General features: G+C 50.4%; 1 non-coding gene across 1 annotated transcript; it reads left to right on the plus strand.

Moving 5' to 3' along the window:
• Nucleotides 1-6,621: 6,621 nt before the first annotated feature.
• LOC119944341 lies at nt 6,622-6,759 on the plus strand. The gene has a single exon (XR_005455830.1). It is a non-coding gene; the product is annotated as a small nucleolar RNA SNORA7 (small nucleolar RNA).
• Nucleotides 6,760-8,854: the final 2,095 nt, after the last annotated feature.

Raw genomic sequence — 8,854 nt, forward strand, 5'->3', positions numbered from 1 at the left:
CAATCCACACATTCAATCTGTCACCAAATCTGGTCAGTTCTACCTTCACAACATCTCTAGAATCCACCCTTTCCTCTTCATCCAAATTGTTTCCATGCTGATCCAAGCGCTTATCCTATCCTGCTGCCTGGATCATCTTGGTGTAGAAATGCTCTGGGCATGTTACTCCCCTCCTCAAAAATCTCCAGTGGCTACCAGTCAACCCACGCATCAGGCAAAAACTCCTCACTCTTGGCTTCAAGGCTGTCCATCACCTCGCTCCCTCCTGCCTCACTTCCCTTCTCTCCTTCTCCAGCCCAGCCTGCACCCTCCGCTCCTCTGCCTCTAACCTCCTCACTGTGCCTCATTCTCGCCTGTCCCGCCGTCGACCCCCGGTCCACGTCCTCCCCCTGGCCCGGAATGCCCTCTCTCCTCACATCCACCAAGCTAGCTCTATTCCTCTCTTCAAAGCCCTACTGGGAGCTCACCTCCTCCAGCAGGCCTTCCCAGACTGAGCCCCCTTTTTCCTCTCCCCCTCCCCATCCCACCCACCCTACCTCCTTCCCCTCCCCACAGCATCTGTATACATGCTTGTACAGATTTATTACTCTATTTTACTTGTACATATTTACTATTCTATTTATTTTGTCAATGATTTGCATCTAGCTTTACCTCTATTTATTCTGATGACTTGACGCCTGACCACGTGTTTTGCTTTGTTGTCTGTCTCCCCCTTCTAGACTGTGAACCCATTATTGGGTAGGGACCATCTCTACATGTTGCCAACTTGTACTTCCCAAGAGCTTAGTACAGTGCTCTGCACACAGTAAGCGCTCAATAAATACAATTGAATGAATGAATCATCCTCCTTGCTGACCTCCCTGTTGTCTCCTGTCTCTCCCCAATCCAGCCCATACTTCCCACTGCTGCCCAGATCATTTTTTCTACAAAACCATTCAGTCCCTGTTTCCCCACTCCTAAAGAACCTCCAGCTGTTGCCCATCCACCCCTGCTTCAAGCAGAAACTCGTTTCTTTGGCTTTAAAGCACTCAATCACCTTGGCCTCTCCTATTTTAACCTTGCTGCATTGCTACTACAACCCAGCCCACACACTTCACTCCTCACAACCTACTTAAAGTATTTCAATCTCACCTATCTCACCTCCAAACTCTTACCCAAGTCCTGCTTCTGGCCTCGAACTCCCTCCCTCTTTATATCTGAAAGATGATCATTCTCCCCACAAGGTGATCAGGTTGTCCCACATGGGGCTCACAGTCTTAATCCCCATTTTACAGATGAGGTAACTGAGGCACAGAGAAGTTAAGTGACTCGCCCAAAGCCACACAGCTAAGTGGCAGAGTCGGGTTTTGAACCCATGACCTTTGACTCCCAAGCCCGTGCTCTTTCCACTGAGCCACGCTGCTTCTCATCTCTCAATTATCAGTCATATTTATTGTGCATTTACTATGTGGAAAGCACATAGTCTAAACACTTAGAAGACTGCAATGCAACAGAATTAACAGGCATGTTTTAATTTTACATTCCAGGCTCCAAGAAAGTCTTTCCACAATTCAGTGCCTCCTCTAGACTGTAATTAATTAATTATGGTATTTGTTAAGCACTTACTAGGTGAGCCCCTTGTGGGCAGGGAACATGTCTACCAACTCTGTCATACCGTACTCTCCCACAAACTTAGTACAATGCTCTGCATACGGTAAATGCTCAATAAATAGGACTGTTGGATTGATGAAGTCCTTCCCAAATTCATCTCTGCATTCTAAATGAGAAGCTCGTCTTTTGCCCTCCACTTCTGGCTGCTGGGCCCCACTCCCCGCCTCAACTCCTGTAGTGGCCAGGGCCCGGCCCCTTCTCCACCCACCCTTCCTCACGGTGCCCCACTGCCCAGTCCTCCCATTGTCCCCCACATCTGAGGCTGCCTCCCTCCTCCTCTGGTGGGCAGAAAGCTCCCAGGACCCCCCCAGAACCCCCAGTCTGTACATGCCACCCTTCGGACCAGTGTGGTGGCAACCACTTTCTGCAATCCTATAGCTGGATGTGAACCCCTCCTCTCTCCCCCTCTGAGGGGGGCAGTTGGGGAAGGGTTCAAGTCCTCTGTCTGCCTCCAGGCTGTTTCCATCATGGCCTTCCCATCCCCTATCTCTTCTGCAGCTCAGGGGAGGGGGAAGTGAACTGGAGGGGAGGGAAAGTGAACTGGAGGGGAGGGAAAGTGAACCGGAGGGGAAGGAAAGTGGGGCAGGGATTTAGGGAGGCCAAGGGGAGGCAAGATGAGGTGTAGGGGAGGGGAGATGGAGGGGTGGAGAGGTGAGGGGAAGTGGAGGAGAGGGGAGATGAAGAGGTGGGGAGAGAGGCAGGGAGGTGAGGTGGGGGAGAGGGGAGCTGGAGAGGAGATAATATGGTGGGGAAGCAGGAAGATGAGGTGCAGTTGGCAGGGAGATGAGGAGACGTGGAGGGGAGGTGGAGGGGAGGTGGAGGGGTGGGGAGGCGGGAAGGTGAGGGGAGGTGCAGCCACATAGGGAAACCAACTCTTTCCCTGAGATGGCAGCAGTCAGACTGACAGGGAAAATTTAAATAAAGCAGTTCTTCCCTCTTGACTTAAGCACCTTGAGGGTAGGGAACACGTCTACCAATTCTGTCATATTGTATTCTTAGTATACACAGAAAGCCCTCAAAAATAACCACAGATTGAATGCTGTCTGGACTCAGTCTCCCACAGTAGGGGCTGGGGACATTGATCAATTGATCAATCAATTCTATTTATTGAGCGCTTATTGTTTGCAGAGCACTATACTAAGCGCTTGGGAGAGTACAACACAACAGTATAATAGAAACATTCCCTGCCCACAACAGAGCTTACAATCTATCGGGGGAGACAGACACTAATCCAAATAAAATGCATATGTACATATGTGCTGTGGGGTTGGGGGTGGGGTGGTGAAAAAGGGAATGAGTCAGGGGGGTGATAAAGGGACTGGGAGAAGAATAAAGAAGGGCTTAGGCAGGGAAGGCCTCTTGGAGGAGATGTGCCTTTAATAAGGCTTTGAAAGCAGGGAGAGTAATTGTCTGTCAGATAGGAGGGAGGGCATTCCAGGCCAGGAGTACGACATGGTTGAGAGGTCGGCAGCAAGATAGATGAGATCAGGGTATAGTGAGAAAGTTGGCAATAGAGGAGCAAGGTGTGCAGCCTGGTTTGTAGTAGGAGAGTAGTGAAGTGAGGTAGGTGTATGGGCTGATCTGAAATAAATCCCAGTGTGATTGGGTTTGTGCACATAGCTATAATTCTATTTGTTCTGACGATTTTGACACCTGTCTACATGTTTTGTTTTGTTGTCTGTCTCCCCCTTCCAGACTGTGAGCCCGTTGTTGGGTAGGGACTGTCTCTATACGTTGCCGACTTGGACTTCCCAAGCGCTTAGTACAGTGCTCTGCACACAGTAAGCACTCAATAGATACAATTGAATGAATGTGTGTTAATGTATGTATGCACTTGTATTTACATACCTGTGAGCTCACACACGAGCTTGTGTTTTAGCTCCCACCTGGGTGGACATGTGCTGCACCTGGGCAGCAACATGGATGCCTGGGAAGATGCACAAGTATATGTGGACATATGTGAAATTGTGCATTGTACGTGTGTGTACACATCAAATGTGTCTACTTTCCTTGAAGCGTAGGCTCCATTCCTGAGGGAGCCAAGAGGATGACCGCCCACAAGGACTCTAGACTGTAAGCTCGTCATGGGCAGAGAATGTGTCTGTATGTTCTTCTATTGTACTCTCCCAAGTGCTTAGTACAGTGCTCTGTGCATAGTAAGCACTCAATAAATACCACTGACTGGCTGACTTAGCCCTGTGAGGGTAGCAGCATTGTACAGTGCTCTGCACACAGTAAGCGCTCAATAAATACGACGGAATGAATTGAATGAATGAATTGGTCTTATGGGCAGGAAGAGCAGTGTGACTAGCCTTGGTTTGGAAAAAAACATTGGCTAGAGTGCAAGAACACAAAATGACTGAACTGAGTGCATTAATAATAATAATTGTGGTATTTGTTAAACGCTTACTCCATGCCAAGCACTGTTTGAAACACTTGGGTGGATACAAGCAAATTGGGTTGGACTCAGTCCCCACAAGCCAACAGGCTCACAGTCGCAATCCCCATTTTACAGGTGAGGGACAGATAAGTGAAGTGACTTGCCCAAGGTCACATAGCAGACAAGTGGTGGAGCTGGGATTAGAACTCATGACCTTCTGAGCCCCAGGCCTGTGCTAGTGACTGGGTCAGGAGCACCCAGAAGCCCGAGACAACAGTGTGGAGAGCAGGGTGCTTGCGGGAGAAACAGAGGAAGTAGAGAAGCAGTGTGGCCTAGTGGATGGAACCCAGGCCTGAGAGTTTGGAAGGACCTGGGTTCTGATCCCGGCTTCACCACTTGACTGCTGTGTGATCTCGAGCAAGTCATTTCGCTTCTCTGTGCCTCAGTTGCCTCATCGGTAAAATGGGGATTTAAGACTGTGAATCCCATAAGCCACGTGGACTGTGTCCAACCTGATTAGCTTGCGTCTAACCCAGTGCTTAGTACAGTGCCTGGCGCATAGTAAGTGCTTAGCAAACATCAAAGAAAAAAGGAAGTAGAAAGATCCTGCGCATAGGAGGCTCAAGGGCAAAGGGCGAGGGGCAGAAGCCATAGCTGGTGATGTACAAAGAGGAGGGAGACTGATGTTAGGTAACAGAGACCTACATTTTAAGGCCCAGGGAAAGGGGAGAGTAGAAGTGGGAGCCTGTCTGGGGCATGGAGGCTTTTGGGGGCAGATCAGGAAGCAGGGATAGAATGCCTGTCCCAGGGAGGGGCAGGATCAGGGCTTCCCGCACCCCAAGTAAGGATTACGGTCTAACCCTTGGCCTCCCTACCCAGGGACCCAGTTCTCTTTTCTTCTTGAGCTCACCAGCCTTCCCAGTGGCATGACTCACGGTGGAGAGCGAAGCTCCAAACCCACAGCATGGTTTCCTGGGGATCAAACCCAAAGAGCGGTAGTTTTGGGGAGGAGGTCGACCAGTGGATCCCAAGACTGGGTTGGGAGGGGGAGGGATCCGGTTAAGACAGGTGTGTGGTGAGGCCTAGGCTTCTCCCCCTCCCCAGCCAGTGCCCCTGCCAGGCCAACCCCCCCTCCAAGCCCATCCCTGGGAGAGGCGGGCAGCAGGTGGGGTTGGCAGCGGGCGGGGTTGACCCAGCTCTGGAGCGGGGGCATGTGTGCCGTGTGGGCAAGCTGGGGCAAGTCAGTCCAGAGCCACGGGCGCTGCTGGGGAAGAAAAGCTGTCCTGTTGTCTTTCCTTGCCACAGACCTGCCCTGGCCCCTGCCCCAGCCTTGTCTTTGACCCTGGCCCTGACCCCCGCCCCTGGCCCGACCCCAGCCCCAGCCCTAAGAGACCAGCCAAGAAGCAGCGTGGCTCAGTGGAAAGAGCCTGGGCTTTGGAGTCAGAGATCATGGGTTCAAGCCCCGGCTCTGCCAGCTGTCAGCTGTGTGACTATGGGCAAGGCACTTAACTTCTCTGGGCCTCAGTACCTCATCTGGAAAATGGGCATTAAGACTGTGAGCCCCCCGTGGGATAACCTGATCACCTCGTAACCTCTCCAGCTCTTAGAACAGTGCTTTGCATATAGTAAGTGCTTAATAAGTGTCATTATTATTATTATTATTATTATTATTATTATTATTATTATTATCTGCACCCTGAGCCCCACCGGGCACACACAGTCCCAATCAGTCAAGACCCGCACCTCAGCCCAGTGTCCAAGAGGGCTGAATTAGTCGGAATTCTAGGCCCTGCGGATGACCCAGGTTGGGGGCCCTGGAGGGAAGGGGATGGAGGCGGAGAGGTCGGGAAAGGGCTGGGAAAACATGTATGTAGGGAGTATTCCTTTCCCTGGTTCATTTAGTGAGACTTCGAGGGGCCATCTTATCCTTGTCCCATTATCCACCTTGGTCCATCCTGCTCAGGGATGGCAGGTGCCTGGCCCTGGGAGTCGGGGGGCAGAGGAACAACCAAGCCCCTGAGACTGAGTCAGGACCAGCTCCAGGATGGAGCCAGGACCAGCTTCATGACCAAGCCAGGATCAGCTCCGGATGGCTTAGTGGATAGACCTTCTGGGAGGCAGAAAATCATGGCTTCTATCCCTGGATCCACTACTTGCCTGCTATGTAACCCTGGGCAATTTATTTCACTTTTCTGTGCCTCAGTTCCCTCATCTGTAAAATAGGGCTGGAGACTGTGAACCCGATGTGGGACAGGGACTGTGTCCAATGCGTTTGCTTGTATTCCCCCTGTAGCACTTAATACAGCGCCTGGAACATAGTAAGCACTTAACAAATACCACAATTATTAGCTCCGCGATGGAACCAGGACCCAGCTCTATTCATTCATTCATTCAATCGTATTCATTCAGCGCTTACTGTGTGCAGAGCACTATACTAAGCATTTGGGAGAGAACACTATAACAATAGAATGGACACATTCCCTGCCCACAACAAGCTTACAGTCTAGAGGGGAGCTTACTTGACTGAATCAGCACCCAGCTCCATTAACCTGCTGGAACCCAGCTGATAGCAGGTGGGCAAGGCCTCATCTCCTCTCTCAGGATGGCACTTGGAGAGTTTCCAGTACTCTACCAGTCTCGGCTATGGGAGGGAGAGTCAAGCAGAGGCATACCCATTCCATTCCTAGCTTGGCCAGTGGATAGCAAGTAGAAGGCAATCTGCTACAAGTCAAAACTCACCGGTGCTGGGCAGCAGTGACATGGGAGAGAGTCAGGGGCGGAGACTCAAGTTGACCGCGCAGAAGAAGGCAATGGTAAACCACTTCTGTATTTTGACCAAGAAAACTATGGATACACTACCAGAATGATTGCAGATGGAGGTGGGGCATTCTAGGAGAGATGTTTCCATGAAGTCATTATGGGTAGGAGACAACTCGACAGCATAAGACAAGAAATTCTCATCGAAGACCCCGTCCCCAATATCTGTCCCTGGGCTGGGACACTGTCAGGCTGAACTCCACGGTAAAGAAGGACTTTTTTAATTGTAATTGTTAAGCGCTTACTCTGTGCCAGACACATATACTAAGTGGGGTAAATACAAGCTAATCAGGTTGGACACGTTCCATGTCCCACATGAGGCTCACAGTCTTCCCTATTTTCCAAATGAGGTAACTGAAGGACAAAGAAGTAAAGTGCCTTGCCCAGGGTCACGCAGCAGACCTTATTAGGTGCCAGGCACTGTACTAAATGCTAGGGTAGATATAAGCTAATCAGTTTGGCTCAGTGTCTTAATCCCCATTTTCCAGATGAGGTAACTGAAGCCCAGAGTAGTGAAGTGACTTGCCCAAGGTCATATAGCAGACAAATGGCGGAGCTGGGATGAGAACCCCGGTCCTCTGAATCCCAGGCCCATGCTCGTTCTATATCCTCATGCATTTCTGCGTGCCTATTTTCCTCATCTGACTGAAAACTAAAAGAAAGTATGGACATAGGTCAGTGCTCTGCACCCAATAGCTCTTAGTACAGTGATCTGCACCCAGTAGGCATCTGGTACCATGCTCTGCAGTCAGTATGCAAGGGTCTGTGAGATGTGGGAACACTGGCCCAGAGAAGGGAAGGGGTTTGTCCAAGGTCATGCAGCAGACAAATGGTGGAGCCGGTTTTAGAACCAGGCCCGTGGTCTATCCACTAGGCCATGCTGCTTCTCAACAACCCAAGGCTGGTCATGGTCCCCCAGCCCTCCATTCATTCATTCAATCAAATTTATGGAGTGCTTGCTGTGTGCAGAGCACTGTACTAAGTGCTTGGAAAGTAGTACACAGCAATAAAGAGAGACAATCCCTGTCCACCAGCCCAGGCCCCTGCTCTTCCAGCCCCACTCTCTCCTTCTCCTGTCTTCTTTTCTCTCTCCTCCTCCTCCTCCTTTCTCTCCCACACTCTCACAAGGAAGCCAGACCTGCTCCAAACAAGTTGGGGGAACTACTTCCCAGGGCAGGGAAGCTCTCACTCCTCAGTGCTCCTCCCAAAGTGAAGCTCATTAACACGGCAATGACTCCCCTGATTATCTTGTGTCTACCCCAGTGCTTTGATATTTGGTAGGTTCTTTATACAGCTCACAATAATGTGGAAGGCATTCCAAAAGCTTTCTCCTTTTCTTTTTCAACTCTCTTTTCCCACTATTCAATCATTCAGTCAACTGTATTTAATGAGCTCTTACTGTGGGCAGACCACTGTACTAAGCACTTGGGAGAGTACAGTTTAACAATACAACAGACACATTTCCTGCACCAAGTCCAGTCGTACCCAGTAGATGCTCAATAAACTCTATTGATGGATGAATGGATTGTCGGTTGTGGGTAGGGTCACAGGGCTCAAACGGGGCTGGGTGAAGCAGGGTGGGCATGGGTTGAGGAGCAGAGTTGCTTGGCACCGGAATCCTCCCATTCTTCCTTCCGTCACAGAAATCCATGGAGGAAAGTTCCATTAAAGGGGAAAACAGAGCTGAATATCACTATTGTTGTGGTTATGGTTGTGGCTGTGGCTGTAGCTATGTCAGGACTTGTGTCCCACCAGACAACTCTTTCTCAATGGCCTGGGATTTTAAGCACGTCCCTGACTCGAGGAGTACAATGGATCCGTTTTTTTTTTTCATTCCACAGGCAAAACTTGGTTTGCAAAAATTTCCCACCATCCCTGTTTTCAGGGCCCATGTTCCCCCCCGGGACTTCCTAGAAGAAGGAGCCTGGCCTAGCTGATAGAGCATGGGCCTCTGAGTCAGAAGGACCTGGGTTCTAATCCCTGCTCCGCCACTTGTCCGCTGTGTGA

This window comes from Tachyglossus aculeatus, chromosome 22, assembly GCF_015852505.1.
Source record: "Tachyglossus aculeatus isolate mTacAcu1 chromosome 22, mTacAcu1.pri, whole genome shotgun sequence".
NCBI classification, from domain to species: Eukaryota; Metazoa; Chordata; class Mammalia; order Monotremata; family Tachyglossidae; genus Tachyglossus; species Tachyglossus aculeatus.